Below are 18,254 nucleotides of genomic sequence, written 5' to 3'. Positions count from 1 at the left end.
GTAGAAAACCTACAGCATATAGGGAGGTAGAAGGATCTGTGCTCTGTCTCTCCATTTTAGCTGTCTAATGTTGGGCAAATTCACTTAAAAGCCTTAGCCCGAGTCGTCTCTTTACTGTGTAAATGAAGATAATAATGATAACACCCCCTTTAAAGAGCTGTTCTGAGGATCAAGAAGACACTGTGTGTGAAAACGAACTAGGAGCTTCTAACCCTCCAGGAAAGAATCATCTTATGAATCATCTTGGTTTTCAAACCCCATTTAGATATGAGAAAACTGAGGTCAGAAGCTACATAACCAGGCCCTATGCCTTCTGAGTCCTGAACACCGGGCCCTGGCAGGCAGCTCCCAGCCTTCCCTGCTTATTTCATTCGCTTCTGTTCCCCGAGGAGCTTCTCTTGTTTACGTCATTAGAGAATGGAGGAAGGATGCTAGTTCATGGATACTCTTTAACATGTGTTTTTTGTCCTTATCATATTGACTCAACCTGCAGATATCTCTGCCAGAAACATGCAATTGCTTCTTTGTCTAAAGATTTCATATTGATCTTAATCTAATTAGCTGGTTTGAACTACGGTTTGTGTCAAGATTCCTGTCTTGATCTAATGAGGTACTGTAGTTGAAGCCGTGTGGATCTGAAATCATAATTCCTGGTGTGCAGAAGCCTTTCCTGTTGGGGTTGGGGCAATGGATGGAGACATTTTTTAACAGTGCACACCAATGGCGTAAGCACGTCTGCCACCTTGGCTCTAAAATCGTCTAGAAATGCCACTGGACTTGAAGCCAGAAATGCCCGTGACCTCAAACCTTGGCTCTTCACTTTCAAGCTGTGTGTCCTTAGGTCAGTGAGTTAATCTATTTAAACCTCATTTTCCTTACCTGCAAAATAGGCATGGTTCTGAGGATTAAGTGATGGGAGAGCATGTTAGGCAGCTACTACAGATAGAGCCCTGGTTTAGTACCTGGCACATGGTAGCTCGAACCTTCTTCTCTTTCCTTTTCTCACTTGCCTATTCTTTTCAAGTTAGGCTGAGAAAGAAGATTTCACCCCTCCCTCCCTCCCTTCCTTCCTTCTTTCAGTTTTCAATCTCACACATGATTCCCTGAAGTATATTCACCAAACATGGTCAGCAAATGCCAAACAGGGCTGGACACACAGTCGCATTTATGAGGAGGGTCAAAGTGGGTGATGTTCCAGGCTGAGAAGAGCGAAAGCAAAGCCAGAGGATTGTCTAAAGCCTGGACTTGAAGAAACAGTAGAGAACATAGGGCCAAATATAGGTGAGCTGGCGAATCTCAGTCAGTAAGACAAGTGTGAGCAGGACCCTGAAGGGCTGCCCCGAGGCAGGTGCGGATTCTGGACATCCCACCACCTCTGCACCTTTCCCATGGGCATAATTCTCCCTGGGGAGAATTGTAGTGACTTACAACTTTGCTGGTCAGACAACTCTTCCTTATTCGTTATTATACACAGTGAGCATTTTGCCTGAATTCGTTTTCTGCTCTCCTGCTCTGCTGTTCTGCCCTGGGCTCTAGAGCCTTAGAGTTAATTAATGGTTAGTGTTGCCCTTTGAATTCAGATGAGCTTTCCAGCAGGTTGCCTCTGTAGAGATAGAGAACACTTTCTCTTTTTTGTCTTTCTTCCTTCCTTGATTTTTTTTCTCTCTTGCTTTATCATCAGGTCTTGAAAATAGTAGGTCGGCATTTATTTTCTAGCTTCAAAGATTGGTTTTGAACTTCGGTTTACTTTTCCACGGAACCCTGAAGGTTTTGCAGATATGAGGAGCAATGCCATGATGTTGTAGAAACCCAGTTTTGAATTCTGGCAAGTTTGTGAACAAAGCCCATAGCTATTAACTTGTCATGAAAGCCCCTGTCTTGAGAAAGTCCCCTCATCTCCTTCTGCAGGTGTAGGATGCTATTAATTATATTGATTTTTAGGAAGTATAAGTGTTATTTCTTAAGATCATAATTAGGGTAAACGTTAATGTCAGTGTCATTAACCACTCCCATCTTTACCCTAAGATAAATGAAATGTTTGGTGTAGTTGAATTTACGGGATGTAATCAATTGCTGACAACATAATCAAGACATGTAAGTTGACATTTTAAAAAATGTTAAACATTTTGACAATTGACTTCCAAAATCTTCAGAGCTAGAGAAGTTGTAGAATTAAAATAAAAAACAAGCAGAAAATAACAAACTAAAAGCACAGGTATTCCAACATACAGATTTGTCTTCCTTTCAGTAATCTGTGTTATTTCTATTATAACCACATAGTGCCTATATGGCTCACGTGTCATCTTCTGAAAAGCCTAAAGTTAGCATGGAGTGAAATTTGGGGAGGGAGGCACAGCTCACTTACCTCAAAGTAGTTCCATGCATTAGAAATCACCACCATTAACAGGCTTCTTTGTATTAATGCATTGTCTCCAGGAGGTCACAGATATACCAACACATTAGAACCAAGGTCCATCAAATTCCCTAGGAGACTGGACCAAGGTGGGAGAGAATACCAAGGCCAAACCTCTCCCACGCCAAACCTTTTGAAACGACAAAAATGTAGTATTTTTAAAAGAACAAATTACTGCACTTACATAGAAACAAGAGGCAGAAAACCACAGTCCAAAACACCCTGCAGGTGACATGTAGCATGCCTTATTCCAATGCCGTGGATAGAAACACTTCTGGCACTGCGGTGTAAGCTCCTGGTGTAGGCTGTGTAATTATCTGCTTCTGTGTTTCCCCTCCATTTCCAAATCCCCCATCTGGTGCCTTAAGTAAGCAGTGCTCCAAACACTTCTTCACATTTTGCCCAAAGCTGCCCTGACAACTAGCCTCGGTCCTTTACCCCTGGAAACTAACTTTACAATGAGTTTTCTCCTCGGCCCATCCTTGGTCTACAAGGATCTCCTCCTGCGTCTGTATTTCCTAAGTATTCACTAACTTACCTTGTCCCTGGATTGGCTACTGGGACTTTGGGTGTGAGATGTTCTTGGGAATCCCAAAGCTAATAAAGAAGCACAATACAGAGAACCTGCCAGAGTGGGGTTAATCTCACTCTGAAACAGGTATCAATAAACTTCCCCGTTCTGCAAAGGAGCTGATATGGCCCTCCGAGTTTGGGAGCCTCGGTTAGTTTTGCAAAATGTGTCTCTGGTTGTTCATTATCTGTGGTTGTCCAGCACGTGCCGTGAGGCTGGTAATGAGCTGGCCGGAAAGAAATCAACTGCTGCTGAGCGAAGGCTGGTCTGCTCTGTAACTGCAGAGGCTACAAGTTCCTAGACGGTTCAGCATCACTGCAGCTCCGTGGGCTCTCCACTGTCTCCAAGCTCCAGTGCCCCCTGACTCACGCACACATGCACAGCCTGAACTTCTGGCCCGTCAGCCTTGCGCTGTTCATGGCACTGCACCCAGCCCGCCCTCCGGCCATCGTCCTAGATTCTCTTCTCTGCCTCTGTCCTCTCTTCAGCCAGTCTTCAAACTACTGCTCAGGCCTTTGCTAAACCCCTTCCTCTTTTCCCATCTACCACGCCCTTGAATCAGAGGACATCTCTTCTCACATGGTTCCAAAGCCAGTTAACTGGCTCCATGCCTTTCTTCTTTCCCCTTAATTCCCCAAACTGCATTCAGGATAATCTTCCTAAAAGGCAAATTGACTTAAAATCTTGCAGTGGCCCTCTATGGCCCTCAAAGCTGAGTGTTTGGTTTCGTCCCATCTCCTGCAGTAGCCCAGATCAAGTTTCACACTGGAGTAATACTCAGGGTGGCTTCCTGTGCATACACACACACACACACACACACACACACACACACACACACTCTTTCATGTGCCTGTATCTGGCTCACATTGTTCTCTTTATTTATACCCCCTTCCCTGCCCCCCAATACCTTCCCCTGACAAAAAACAAAACAAAACAAAAAAATCACATTTATACTCTATTTCCTCCTTTGAGACTCCAATAAGTTGTTCAGTCCGCCAGAAAGTCTTCCCTGAACCCCACGGGATGAGATCCCCTTGTCTGAGTTTTCATAGCACCATGTTTATTTATGAATGTAACACATGCTATTCTATAAGTGAATTATTTGTTGACACTTTTGTGTACTGTGAGCTCCTCCGGGTCAAGTTGTATTTCAGATACTTTGGAATTTCCAGAACCGATCATAGTGGCTGCATGGAAGATACTCTGAATATTTTGCTGAAGTGAAGCAAAAGAAATTTTTTTTTAAACCAGTCTTCTGCACGGTCACATCTTGTTCTATAATGTTGGAGGTTACAAAGTGAGTGAAATCTCTTACAGGGATTATTTCACTTGACCATCATACAATCCTGTGAAGTAGAACGACCTGAGAATCCAGGAGCAGACATGGGGATCTTGGCACCAACCTGTACCAGACACCAGGCTGTGTACTTGACATCTGCCATCTCTAACCTTCAGGATAAGCCAGTGAGGTCATTTTGCATTGTACAGGGAGGAAACTCAGATGCAACCTTACCCGAAGCCACCATACTTGTGAACGCCAAAGCCAGCTGTAACTCACAGCTCTTCTGACTTCTGCCCCTATGCCCTTTGTCTCACCAATATCGTGCATTTCACTCCATTTCTCTCTCATTCAGTGTGCTTAGGGAAAATCCTTAACCAGTTCATCCACATGACGAAAGCCAGTAAGTCTGATTGAGTTTGTGTTACTTTGGGGCTAATAAGCCAAATAAAAGATGGGTTACAATGGATAAGAAGCCAGCCAGCAAGGAGAAAATACATGTTTTGATTTCTCCCACAAAGAGTCATTTCCCAGGGTATGTGACAGCTAGCTCACGGACAGGATGCCAGCCCTTCCCATTGATGGATTCCTCCCATAGGCAATAAATAATCTTTCCAGGACATCCCAATAATACCTGAAGCATGTGGCATGTCATTATGCATATTGCCACTGGTCTCCAAATGCTGGGATGGAAAGTGATGTGTAATTCCATTAATCAGGAGATTACTGGTATCTGTTAGCAGGGTTAGAACTGAGAAAAAGAAAAATTTTCCCATAATCAAAAAGCACTGAATTGAAGACCAAGCTGTGCATAGAACTATATCAGGAACAGAGTAGAAGAGTTGAGTGAAAGCAGGTCTATGATCACTAGCTTAGCAATTGTTCAGGATAGATATCATTAATCCAGGTGACTGTATAGAGAATTTATCAATAAATCAATAACAAAACACACATTCTGAATACTGAATGCATTAGATAGCAATCCTGGATTTACTGTATACTTGTAAGAAGCCCACATTTGAGATTGGGGAATGTCCTGTAAATGTTTAATGGAGATGTAAAGTGCAACCATGGAGCTGTACACATAGCAGTTTCCTCTGCTGGCCCGGCATGTCTTACTTGTACAGGGTACCACTACATGTATTGCCTCGCTGGATTCTCATAAGAGTCTTGAGATACGGGGAGGACATAAACTATTACCCTCTCTTTCCAGATGATAAAAATAGTGTCCTAGCAGTGGTTGAATTATTTGCCAAACCTGCAGACAGGTGAGTGATGGAGCTGTCTTGAGAGCTATGGCTTGTGTCTCCTCTCAGCGTACCTTTTCAGCTTCCACAGGTTGCCTCCCTCAAGGAATAAGCTGCTCTCAGGCAGTTAGGGCAGCACGACATTATGGGACACTGAAGTTTTTGGATTGTGGAAGATGCCTGGTGCGTTTGTGAGGAGTGGGAGACTTCAGAGACGGTCTTCTCCCTGCTTCCATGTGGAACCAACACACCTCAGACACCTCAAGGGATGGCCATGCTAGAGCATCAGGAGATGTCACCCTTGTCAGGGATGTGGGAGATGGGCACCTTTAGACTCACCTGTGGAGGGAGTGTCTCCTTCTGGGAGCCCAAGAAGCCCCAGACACCAATTTCAGGGAATTAGAGGTCAAAGAAGCAACATGGCAGCCAGATGTGGGCAGTGATGCAGAGAAAGACCACAGTCCCTAGACTTAGATTACAACTATGACTATTTTCTCAGAAGTTTGATGCAGGAAAAATGTGTGAAAAGTGCCACCAGCCAGAGCTTGGTGATCCTAAGGCTCCTTTCTAAACCCATTGATCCTCTTTTATACACGAGGATTGCACCAGAGCTCCCCACCCACCTCTTCCAGGAATCGCTTTATGATTCAGATGGAAAGAACTGAACAAGCTTCAAGTAGGCAATCTGAAGGGAAAAATGGATGATACAAATATAAAAAATAGATTAAAATACATGTGAAAACAAAGAAACTCACAATATTCAGAAAACCTAAGGGAAATACGGCCTTAAAGGGTCATTTTTGTTCAAGAACTAAGCTATTATTATATTTTTCTTTTTTTGGGGGGTAAACTTCATTTTTACCTTTTAAAATATGTGGCGTGATAAAAAGAAACAAAATTGAGTTATTTGTAGTGAGGTGGATGGACATACGGTCTGTCATACAGCGTGAAGTAAGTCAGAAACAGAAAAACAAATACCAGTATGCTAACACATATATATGGAATCTAAAAAAAAAAAAAGATTCTGAAGAACCCAGGGGCAGGACAGGAATAAAGATGCAGATGTAGAGAAAGGACTTGAGGACACGGGTGGGGGTGAAGGGGAAGCTGAGACGAAGTGAGAGAAGCATCAACACACATACACTACCAAATGTAAACTAGATAGTCAGTGTGAAGCAGCTGCATAGCACAGGGAGATAAGCTCGGTGTTTTGTGACCAACTAGAGGGGTGGGATAGGGAGGGTGGGAGGGCGATGCAAGAGGGAGGGGATATGGGGATATATGTATACATAGCTGGTTCACTTTGTGATACAACAGAAACTAACACAACATTGTAAAGCAATTATACTCCAATAAAGATGCAAAAATAAATAACAAGAAAAAAATAAAATATGTGGCATGAAAGTATATTGATTCTGAAATTTTGATTTTCCGTTAGTAACTATTGGCAACAGATATTTTTGGATATTTGCTGTTTTGATTTGTTTTGTTTTATACACCTCTATCTGACTCCAGAAAATCTGAGAGTCCTTAGAGAAGACTGCACAAGCAGATACCCTATGAGTGCCTGCAGGGCAGCAACATAAACTCTGGTTAATCATCGTTACTATGATTTTATTTGTGCTGATATTATAGTAAGGTTTTGGATAAAAACCATATGACCCAGCAATCCCACTACTGGGCATATACCCAGAGAAAACCATAATTCAAAAAGAACCATGTACCAAAATGTTCATTGCAGCTCTGTTTACAATAGCCAGGAGATGGAAACAACCTAAGTGTCCATCATCAGATGAATGGATAAAGAAGATGTGGCACATATATACAATGGAATATTACCCAGCCATAAAGGAAACGAAATTGAGCTATTTGTAATGAGGTGGATGGACCTAGAGTCTGTCATACAGAGTGAAGTAAGTCAGAAAGAGAAAGACAAATACCGTATGCTAACACATATATATAGAATCTAAGGGGAAAAAAATGTCATAAAGAACCTAGGGGTAAGACAGGAATAAAGACACAGACCTACTAGAGAATGGATTTGAGGATATGGGGAGGGGGAAGGGTAAGTTGTGACGAAGTGAGAGAGTGGCATGGACATATATACAGTACCAAACATAAAATAGATAGCTAGTGGGAAGCAGCCGCATAGCACAGGGAGATCAGCTCCGTGCTTTGTGACCACCTAGAGGGGTGGGATAGGGAGGGTGGTAGGGAGGGAGACGCAAGAGGGAAGAGATATGGGAACATATGTACATGTATAACCGATTCACTTTGTTATAAAGCAGAAACTAACACACCATTGTAAAGCAATTATACTCCAATAAAGATGTAAAAAAAAATATATATGTGTGTGTGTATGTGTGTAAATAAATATATACATATGTGTGTATATATGCATGCATATAATATATAGTTTTATGTATAGTTGTATATATGCACATATACACATACATGTATAAACACACATATATATACCTGTATATGATGTGTGTGTATAACTATAGGTATGTGCTTACTTTAGAAATATTTGTGTTTTGTTTAAGCTAATATTTTCAATAAATACTTTCCCAACATCATCAAAAATTTCCAAAACATTTGAATATATGCCATAACCAATTTACATGTTTTTAATCTTGTCACCTTATTTCATGGTGATTTTTATGCATTCTTATTATTTCTTCTTTTTTATATTTTGCTTTATAAACTATGTATTGATTGTTTTATTTTACCTTATAATTGGGAAGACTCAAGTATCATCTGAATTACTACTAGGAGTTATATTTAAATTTCCCTGAAATTTCTGAAGGTATATTTCTGTTATAAGTAAAATTCAAAATGAAATTTTATTTCAAATTCCCTAATGAATTTGGGAATTAGATAACGAATTGGGTATTCTTAGTGTCCTTCTTCCACTTATACATTCTACTAATAGGGTTTGGTATTTTGAACTCATGTTGATATTGTTAATTATTATTTCCATATGTTTTATAAGAATAAATTCTGGGCACCTACAGTTATGTTTATAACCAGATCCAAAACTCTTAGATTTATATTTAACTATTTTCAATGCTTATAGAAATTCTTATCATTTTACTTTTCCATTCTTAAGTCTTTAATTTTTATATTTATTTTGTGATTAAAATGTCTTTAAGTAATTTTAAAGAACAGTATAGTATTGTTTGTTTGAGTTCTGGAATAGCGTAACAAGTTTTCCTGTTACTTGGGTATGTGATTTTCATTGTTTATAATTAACCTGGATCTTGAAAGATGAGAAGTTTGAACAGATAGACCATGGAGGCAGAAGGAAGAATGTCTACAGAGGAAAGGGCTGGGAAGGAAGCATGGTCTTGTGGACAATGGCAAGAGGCTGGTGTGAGCCAATCATTTCAGGGCACTCAGAAAGGAAGGCTGTCATCTGAGGACACAGTTGTTTGTGGTGTTTTTTACACAGGGTGAAAGGATTTGGACTTCAGCTTTTCCATTTATTTTCCTTTAATTTCTCTGCTTTTTTGGGTAGTTTTTATAGTATACATTATATGTACATAGTAGTAAATGTCTAAGTTTTAAAAAAATAATTTATTTATTTTTGGCTGCATTGGGTCTTCATTGCTGCTTACGTTCTTTCTCTAGTTGCGGCGAGCGGGGGCTACTCTTCGTTGTGGTACGCAGGCTTCTCATTGTGGTGGCTTCTCTTGTTACGATGCACGGGCTCTAGTTGCGTGGGCTCTAGCAGTTGTGGCCCTCAGGCTTAGTTGCTCCGCGACATGTGGGATCTTCCCGGACCAGGGATTGAAACTGTGTCCCCTGCATTGGCAGGCAGATTCCTAACAACTGCAACACCAGGGAAGCCCTAAATGTCTAATTTATAAAAAGATATAAATGCACATATTATGCATGCTCAAAAAATGTGTTTAACAGCAGTGACACCAAATTTTAAAAACACTGTTTTAAAAGATGAAACTCAGGATCAGGAATGACATGACAGCCCTGTGGGAGGAGCACATCCTCCAGCAGCTCTTTGGAGGATGAAACAGTCAGGGAGGAAGACCAGAGGCCAGGAGATGTACTGGGAGGTCTTTGGAGGAGAGTTACGGGTTCATATGATTTCCCTAGCAGGAGCTGACTTGTAGCTGGGTCAGCCCTGTTGCAGCATTTCAAAGAGATAGTTAAGTCTGTAACAATTAAAAATAAAACTAGGGGTAGCCTTAAGGGGTTACATGACACCTTCAGAAGCCTGTTCCTCCCAGTGGCTGTCACACAAGCCAGAGTGCATCTTCCTTCCACTTTGCAGGGTGACCTTGGACCCTGACCACACTGGGCCCTGAACATCAAGGGTTTTTATCACTCAGTGCATCGTAGATTATTGGATGAACAAAAGCCAGATATTAACCTGCCTTGGTTATTATTTATGAGAGAAATGAACTTGTTTTCTGGGGGTGCCCTTACCCTGCTGGCATCCTTGAGCTCTGCCAGCTGGCTTCACTATGGTGCCCAATCCAGGGTCTAGAATGATACAGTGATAGGTGTGGGAGGGAAGGGGGCTGCTACCAATATGTGTACACATGAAACTCGTTATCCTGGAGTAAGCTTTTACTGAGCTGGGTGCTCTGGAAACAATAATCTGCTAAAGGAAATGTCACAAAAATCCCTCTTGTGCTTCCCTTGCATTCTGAAACATTTCCAGACAGTGGGGTTGATGATCAAGGACCAAAGGAAGACCTGTTCACCACTTGAATCAAGTGTCTAATACTTTTGAAATGTGACCATTCAACCAAGTGAACTGGATGCCATAGTCCTGCCAATAAACATGGATTAATGTCCCACCTGTGTTGGCAAGTGTAGACTGTCATATTTACAAGGCTCTTTGGAATAGCTTTTGCTATTTGACCTGTAGGAATTTTTGAAATATCTACCCCTGGTCCTTCACACAAACAGTACCAACACAATTCCTATAAAATATATGCTACATTTTCCATATTTATTCAAATATAATGGAATATTATTCAGCCATGAAAAAGAAAGGAAATCCTGCCACTTGAGACAGTACGGATGAACCTGAAGGATATTGTACTAAGTGAAATAAAGACAAATACTCTATGGGTATCATTTAGATGTGGAATTTTAAAAAAAAGTTGAGCTCACAGAAACAGACAGTAGAAAGGTGGCTGCCAGGGGTTGGGGGGTGGGGGAGATGGGGAGAGGTTGGTCAAAGGAAACAAACTTTTTTATAAGATTGATAAGTTCTGAGTATCTGGTGTACAGCATGGTGACTACAGCTAACAACACTTTATTATATATTTGAAATTTGCTAAGAAAGTAAATCTTAAGAGTTCTCACCCTGCAAAGAAGGTAACTGTGTGAGGTGATGACTGTGTTAATTAACTTGATTGTGGTAATCATTTCACAGTGTAGACAAATCTCAAAGCATCACATTGAATACTTGAAATATATGCAAAGTTATTTGTCAGTTATACCTCAATAAACCTGAGGGGAACAGAAAAGTGAATAATGTAAGAATTAAGTCCTATTTAGCTTGAATGCATTGAAAAATTCCTCCATATACTACCATGAAATTTTAATTTTCTGTTTTACAATGAAGGAGAGGAGCTAATATTTTTGATCTATTGATGTCTTGCTGTGAATCTTGACCTTCACATAAGTCTTCTCTTTTACTCCACTTAAGATCTATTTTACAGATGGGAACAGTGAGGGTGAGATCGCACAATTAGTGAACAGTGAAAAATAAAAAAGACCTATTTTGCTTCAGAGCCTATAACTGTTCTACTCTAAAGCAACATGTCCTTTCAAAGAGGGTAGAGTGTTACTGAAGCAGCTATTTTGAAGGTGAAAATAGCAAATTGGTTTTTGTGTGACTGAAAAAAGCAGACTGATTTGATACATACCCTAAGAAATTCTGCAAAGTGAGAGGATTGATTCTTTTTTTTTTTTTGGAGTTGGGGCTCAAAGCATGGTGTTTTTTGTTTTTTTCTTTTTTTTGTCACACACACACACACACACACACACTGTATTTTATTTTTACAAGAGATAAATAGACTGACACCAAGCATTGTAAATGGATGACCACAACAAAAGCAACAATGATTGCAATTACCAAACAAAAACACACTCACACTGTGTCATAATACTGACATGCAGTCCAGTGAGAGGATTGATTCTTCTTTGCGTATATATGTATGCAACCCCTGACATAGCCTGACTTATAGTCTAACTGTGGTGATGCAACTCATGTGACCCTTCATCCTCCAAACGCATGAAAATGGCCAACTCTGAGTGCTTTCCCTCTTCTCCACCCCCCATGCCTCTACCCAGTAACTCCCAGGATGAGGCCTACAGATGCTCTGATGCAGCAACTCAGATGCCCAGCCCTATGGAGCAGGACCAAAGGTGATTTTCTTTTTTTAAAAGGCTAAAAACCCTTTAAGGGATTCTTCTGGCGTTTAAACAGTAGTTTATTCTGGCTTGCCATTTGTCAGCTGGTGCCAAACACGGTGAGAACTACCAATTAGCTGAAACAAAACAGAGAATCATGACACACTGTGCGATGCTCTCTGGAATTTTGGAACAGACCGGTTTTCTGTTTTTTGGGGGGAAAATATTAGCGATCATAGAATCAATTATATTTAAGAAAATTAATTTAAAAATCTGTGCTTATACAATCCCCTTATAACCAGAGTCCTTGACTCAGGAATCATTTTGGGGCCCAATTCCTATTAGATCACTTAGGACAGAGTTGAACAGCTAGTCACAAAAGTAACAAACTAGGGAAATTTACTATTGTAATAATAAAAAATTGTCAGGAAAAAGATCCAGTTTCTCTTTAACTCTTCTTCTCTGATGTTCAGGACAGGAGAGCAGTAAACTTGCTCAGGAAGGAGCAGCAACAGACCTGATCCTTAATGGCCTGATTGGTGATGCCTCCTCTCTTGCTATTTGCAACCCTGTTATGCAGGGGTTACCCAGGCAACCCTCTCTAAATGGATGGGAAGGGGAAGCCTGCCACCCTCCCTGGGAGAATTTTCTGCTAGAAAATTTGAAAGTTCCCTCCTTCAGCTCTAAAGGGGGAAATAAACACCTGACACTTTCAGCCACAATCTAGTCAGGAAAATGGAAATGAAGCCAGTTATTTTAGCAGAGAGAATTTTAATATAATGAATTGGTCATACAGGTCTTGGAAGACTAAAAGGCAAAGGGGAACAGTGAGGTCTCACAGAGTTATTGAGGGAGAATTCCAGAAGCCCCTCGGAGGAAGCTTGGATAGAAGTGTGTCTGGGACCCGGGCCTTCTCGGGGGCAACTGGATGGTGTTGGGAAAAGTGAAAGGTGAAACCAACCAGCGCTGCCCAGATGAAGAACCCTTGTCCACTGTCGGGTGACACAGACATAAAAGGAAGCAGAGTAGGGTGGGTGAGTCCCTCCTCTTCTTCCTGCCTTCCCCTTGTACCCCTCATGGCCGAACCTCCGGGGAGCAGCTGGCAAAGGGACAGTGAACTTTCATAGGCCAGGCCCAGCATCAAGGTGTGGGCTGGGTTTGGATCCCAGAGACAATAGCTCGATAAACAACATGGGCTCTTTTGAGGTTCCGTGGCACTTTATAGGCAGTTGTCAGTATTGATTGTGTTCTATGTCATATGAATTATGAATGAATAAGGAATTTAAGGGAAAGCTACCAATAAGTAATAACACTGTGGTTTATGGCAGTGGTGCCACCAGCTCTGTATCCCAGGTTTAATCATGTCCCAAAGCATAAACTTATTTTGTACCTACTGTGCAGTAGTCATTTACTAGATATTAGAAAGATGCACACCATATGGGATACGATCTTTTCCTTAAGAAGTTTTTATCCCAGTGAAGAGAGAGACAGAAGGGAAGAATGATGAGTCCAGTATTAGCCGTTATGATTTCATGTAACTACAGAACAAAGGCAGGCATCTTTTTGCTCTTTCTGCCATTTAACAGTTGTATGATCAGTAAACGTTGCTTAACTTTTCTAACTTGGTTTTTCCTGTGTAAAATGCGAATGTTAATATTGCCTCCTTCCATGGGTTATCATTTGGACGAAATAAGATAATCCATGGAAAGAGGTTGGTATAACGTCTGATCCCAGCGAGCCATCAATACATGTAAATTGTTTTCATTACCTTCATTCTCCTCTGTTCTTACGTCAGCTAATGCTGTTACTTACACCGAAGCCTATCAGACTTCCTAGGTGGCCCTCTCTCCATTTCCCCACAAGTCCAATTAGTCATCAAGTACGGTACTTTTCAGAAATCTCCGACTCCTTCATTCCATTAGCACGTTGTCGTCACATCTTACCGTCTGTGTGGTTAAGGACTGCTCACCTCTGAACACTGCTCTTCCCCAATCCATGCTTTTCTCTGCTGCCAGCCTGATCTTTACAACTGGATCATTTCCTTCTTGTGCTTTGAAAAATTACACAGCTCTCCATCTTGATAGATTAATTTTCACACTTTATCATTTGGTAAACGTGTACTCAATCCAGTTGCTGCCTACTTTTCTGGCTAGAGACCCTGTCACTTTTGTCCACACATCCAGGGAGTACATGGCAACCCTTGAACTTGATGCACACCAGGTCTTACTTGACAACTCAGCATGCAAAGCCTTCTCTGGACTCTCACAAAGCAGTTAGTGACTTCTTTTTCTATGATTTCATAACTCTTGTATCTTTTCCTGCCTGGGTACAATGTAGAAAAAGTATTCTTTGTATCTTTCACCATTCAGATTGTGACTATTTTGAGAGTGGGGAAAATATTTATTTGTCTGTGATTCTTCAGTGTCTAACTCATGCTTGGTACCCATTAGATGCTCAACACGTGCTGAATTGAATGGAAAATGAGTAAATGAATTCTACCTCAAATGTCATAATTAAAACCCTAGATCATCAGCACTTCAACACACTTAGCTAAATAGTCCAATTTCACACAGAGACACACATCGACCACTGTCCCTGATTCACGATTTTCTTGGTGATAAAACCATCTTCAAGTTGTCTTCCCTCTCATAAGGTATCATAAATATGTAAGCTCTTCAACCTGATACTGAATTTGTTTTCTCTGAAATCTTGACCATTGGCAATATTTACACATGTGCTTGATAACACAGCTTGTAGGATTTCCAGCCCCCATAGTATGATGCCCCGTGTTTTAGGCATCATACTATAAAGCATACATGCTTTTTGACACACCCTTTTTAAGAACTTCCCTGCCTGAATCAAAATCACTAATTCAGAATCTATTCTATCTTTGACCTCTTTTAAGATTCTGGCCTAACGTCTTTGAAGAGCTGAAGAGAAAAACGGGCAGAGTATTCTAGGAGATGACAAATAGCCTTAAAATGTCATTACCAGAAAAAAAATGTCCCAACTGTTACCCACTTCTTCTGGAGGACAGGGAGGTGGCCAGGCAGTGTGGGAAAGTTATAATTTTGAGAGCCAACAACAAGAACAGCAAAAATTATCTGGTCTTCTAACAATCATTTCACAAATTATCACCTCCTCTCTAAAAATGTTAAAAAGACAAATATTTCCCGGTTAAGCCTCGACAGCCTAAAGTTCATTTTCAACGACTTGGCAGGGAAAATGCAGCCTAATTTCAAGAACGTCCCAGGGATTCGTGCCTACAGAGCAACGTGTCTCTGTTCCCACAGAACCTTCCTGCAGGAACCAGACCTGGGCTGTTCCGTTCCTGTGATTGATGTGTCTAGCATGCTTTCCGGAACTCACTGCGTCCTCTGTAATACTTTTAATTTGATAAGATGTTTTTAATTGAATCCCTTACTAACGTGGCAGCAAGCTCCTCAGTTCAATGTTTGTCTTCTTGTCATCTTAGTTATGTCCACAGATGCCCAGACTCTGGTGACTTTTCACTATAACTCACAAAAATCACCTGTTACAGCCCAGCCATTTTTAGCTTGGATCCAACACTGAGTCAATTCTCCTTCTGAGCAAAGAGCTTCCTATTTTAGTTAAAGGGTCAGGACCACTGAAAGCTCAGGGGTCTTTTTGGAGTCCACTGTTTGTATCATCCATCATTCTCAGAAAGATGATTGTCACTGACAGATGCATCAGAGGAATGAGAATTGTACCCCTTCAGTGTCACTTGTGTGGGCCCCTCATCAGATGTAGGTGCTTGTTTTGAAGGGTAATTACGATAGAGCATTTAGCTTGTATAGACAAGTAAATGGAGCTGCTGCACAACGATTATCCACTTGGGGTACATTAATAGTAAAAGACAAATACAGCAAATCCTCTTTTATCTGGGGGTCACTCACCTGGCCATCTTAACTGTCTAGAACACTGGGAAGATCCGTGAAACAAGGCAAATTACCTGGTGAGGATATAAGCTACCTGAATCCATGCACTAAATGCTTATGAAACTTACCTATAAAAGGACCCATTAGGCTGATACTCTTTACCTATTTGCTCTTACATTAACACCAGATGCTGACTAAGTTGTTCATTAGCTTTCTCAGTTTAGCCATCATAAGAAGACACGGATGCCGGTAGGAATTTTGTAGAAGCAAATGCACTACGGAAATGAGAATAGATATCTTATAAGGTGATGTTAACAGAGAAGATACAAACTCTCCAAAACAAATGACAAAAGGATACAAAGATGCATCTCCATTTAAGGAGAAACTAGTTGTACACATCTTAGCTGGCTTTGGAGCAATACTGTATTTTGTATAGTTCAATGTACATATGTACCTTCATTAATCAAGAAATTAAAATATTAACCATGAGATTCTAACTTACAGAAGGAACATATATAATACATGTTACAAATATTTCTGCAGAAAATGTTTTAATTTAAAAAATAAGTTTGGGCAGGGCTTCCCTGGTGGCACAGTGGTTGAGAGTCCACCTGCCGATGCAGGGGACACGGGTTCGGGCCCCTGTCTGGGAAGATCCCATGTGGCGCAGAGTGGCTGGGCCTGTGGGCCATGGCTGCTGAGTCTGCATGTCCGGAGCCCGTGCTCCACAATGGGAGAGGCCACAACAGTGAGAGGCCCGCGTACCACACACAAAAAAAATAATAAAATATTTGGGCATATAAGAATACATTTTCTGTTATTTTTAAAATTATATTATGAGAGTATTTCTGTATTTGACTGAATAAATGAGGCAGTCTACTGGAAAAGTAAATAAATTGTCTGGACCTATGGAGCTGAAACATCAGTTTTGCTCCATTGGTGATATAATTAATGCAACTCTGATTTTTTGATCAGAACAGGAATACAGGAACAGAGGTAACTGGATCTGGGTTCAACATTTGAAATACTATTAAGAATTGATACTGCAATGTATTTAGAAGTCTTGCACTTATGGAAAAATCACATAGGACATTTTCACATTGTTCTAGAGTTGCAGCATCTCCCATATAATTTCTGATGAAATAGAAGACGAAGATGTCAAGAAGAGGTCCAAGAGGAGAGAGCACAACCACAGTTGAGCACTTCATAGCTTCAAGGAACTGGGGCCGGGGATCAAGAGTGTGGGTCTCAGGCTCAGTCAGGCTCTCTTTGAGCCCGGCACTCTCACTCACGAGGTATAACCTGGGCAACTTCCTATGCTCCCTACACCTGAGCTTCCACATCTATAAACTGCGGTGTTAATAACAGTCACTAATCCCTTGGGTTACTGTGAGATTAAATGAGTTAGTGCATGTATAACGCATAGTACGGGGCCTGAAACATAGTAAGCACTCGATAAGCATTAGTTCTTGAGTTCTTAAAATAACCCTGTCTGGTGGGCATTATTTCTCTACTTGATGAATGAAGAAACTGAGACTCAAAGAGATTCAAGAACTTTCCTGGGGTCATGATATAAGTAGATGGTCTGATAGAGTATCTGTATTATGCACATCTGGAGAAAAGCTATCCAGTCTCTGCCAACATTTATTTTAAAGATTTGTCTTTCTCCAAGAGAAGAAGGAGGCCTAAAATCAAAGAACACGTTTGGAAAATCCAATGGTGTGTTTTCACAAATGTTCTTCAGAAGTCCACTTCTTATACTCTGTCTGATAACCAAACTTCGTATCTTGGCCATTATATGTTGAGAGACTCAGAGAAACTACCTGATACTTGTTTTGTAGAACTACATTATATTTGCTTAAATGTTTCAAAAGCTCCACAATAATGAAATCTTTTTCCAATCTAAGCTGTTAGCAGACAGATGTTATGTCAAATCTTTTCTTGGCTCTGATTGTTTTCTGAATCTGGAGTTACAAACTCAAAGGATTTCCGGGTCAGAGCCAGCAACCTAAAGGGGTGTGGTAGCAAGGCATAATAGAGGCGGGTGGGGCTTGTGACTTACATCATAATCTGCTGTGTATGATCACACCGTACTCCTCCAGGCAGACTCACCTTCACATGGTCAGACTGCAGCCACTGGTCTAAAGGAATGGCCCACAACTCTCCTTTTCTGGTTATTATCGAGCTCCTCACCTGCTCCCAGTCCTGAGAACGAGAAAAGAAAAGTGAACTTTGCTTCTCCCTTATTCTGTTCAGCAAGAGAGTCAGATTCGGCAAGCATTTATTTAGCACTTGTGAGGCGCAAGGCCCTGGATCTGGTCTAAAGAGGATCGCAAAGATGAATCCGACAACACTGACAGAAAGATACAAACAGTTCTTCACTCATACAGTCTATTTCTGCATTCAGGTATGCTCACAGAAAACTGGATAGGGTGCAGTAATGTACTGTCAT

General features: G+C 41.0%; 1 long non-coding RNA gene across 1 annotated transcript; it reads right to left on the bottom strand.

The window, feature by feature from the left end:
• Positions 1–8,981: 8,981 nt before the first annotated feature.
• On the bottom strand, positions 8,982–18,053 carry LOC116745255. Its single transcript, XR_004347347.1, has 2 exons — positions 10,851–18,053; positions 8,982–9,371 (listed from the first exon to the last, which is right to left on the bottom strand). It is a non-coding gene; the product is annotated as an uncharacterized LOC116745255 (long non-coding RNA).
• Positions 18,054–18,254: the final 201 nt, after the last annotated feature.

Source organism: Phocoena sinus, chromosome 20, assembly GCF_008692025.1.
Source record: "Phocoena sinus isolate mPhoSin1 chromosome 20, mPhoSin1.pri, whole genome shotgun sequence".
Classification (NCBI taxonomy): domain Eukaryota; kingdom Metazoa; phylum Chordata; class Mammalia; order Artiodactyla; family Phocoenidae; genus Phocoena; species Phocoena sinus.
Note: the sequence above shows the minus strand (reverse complement) of the source record. Positions and strands in the feature narration are given on the sequence as shown.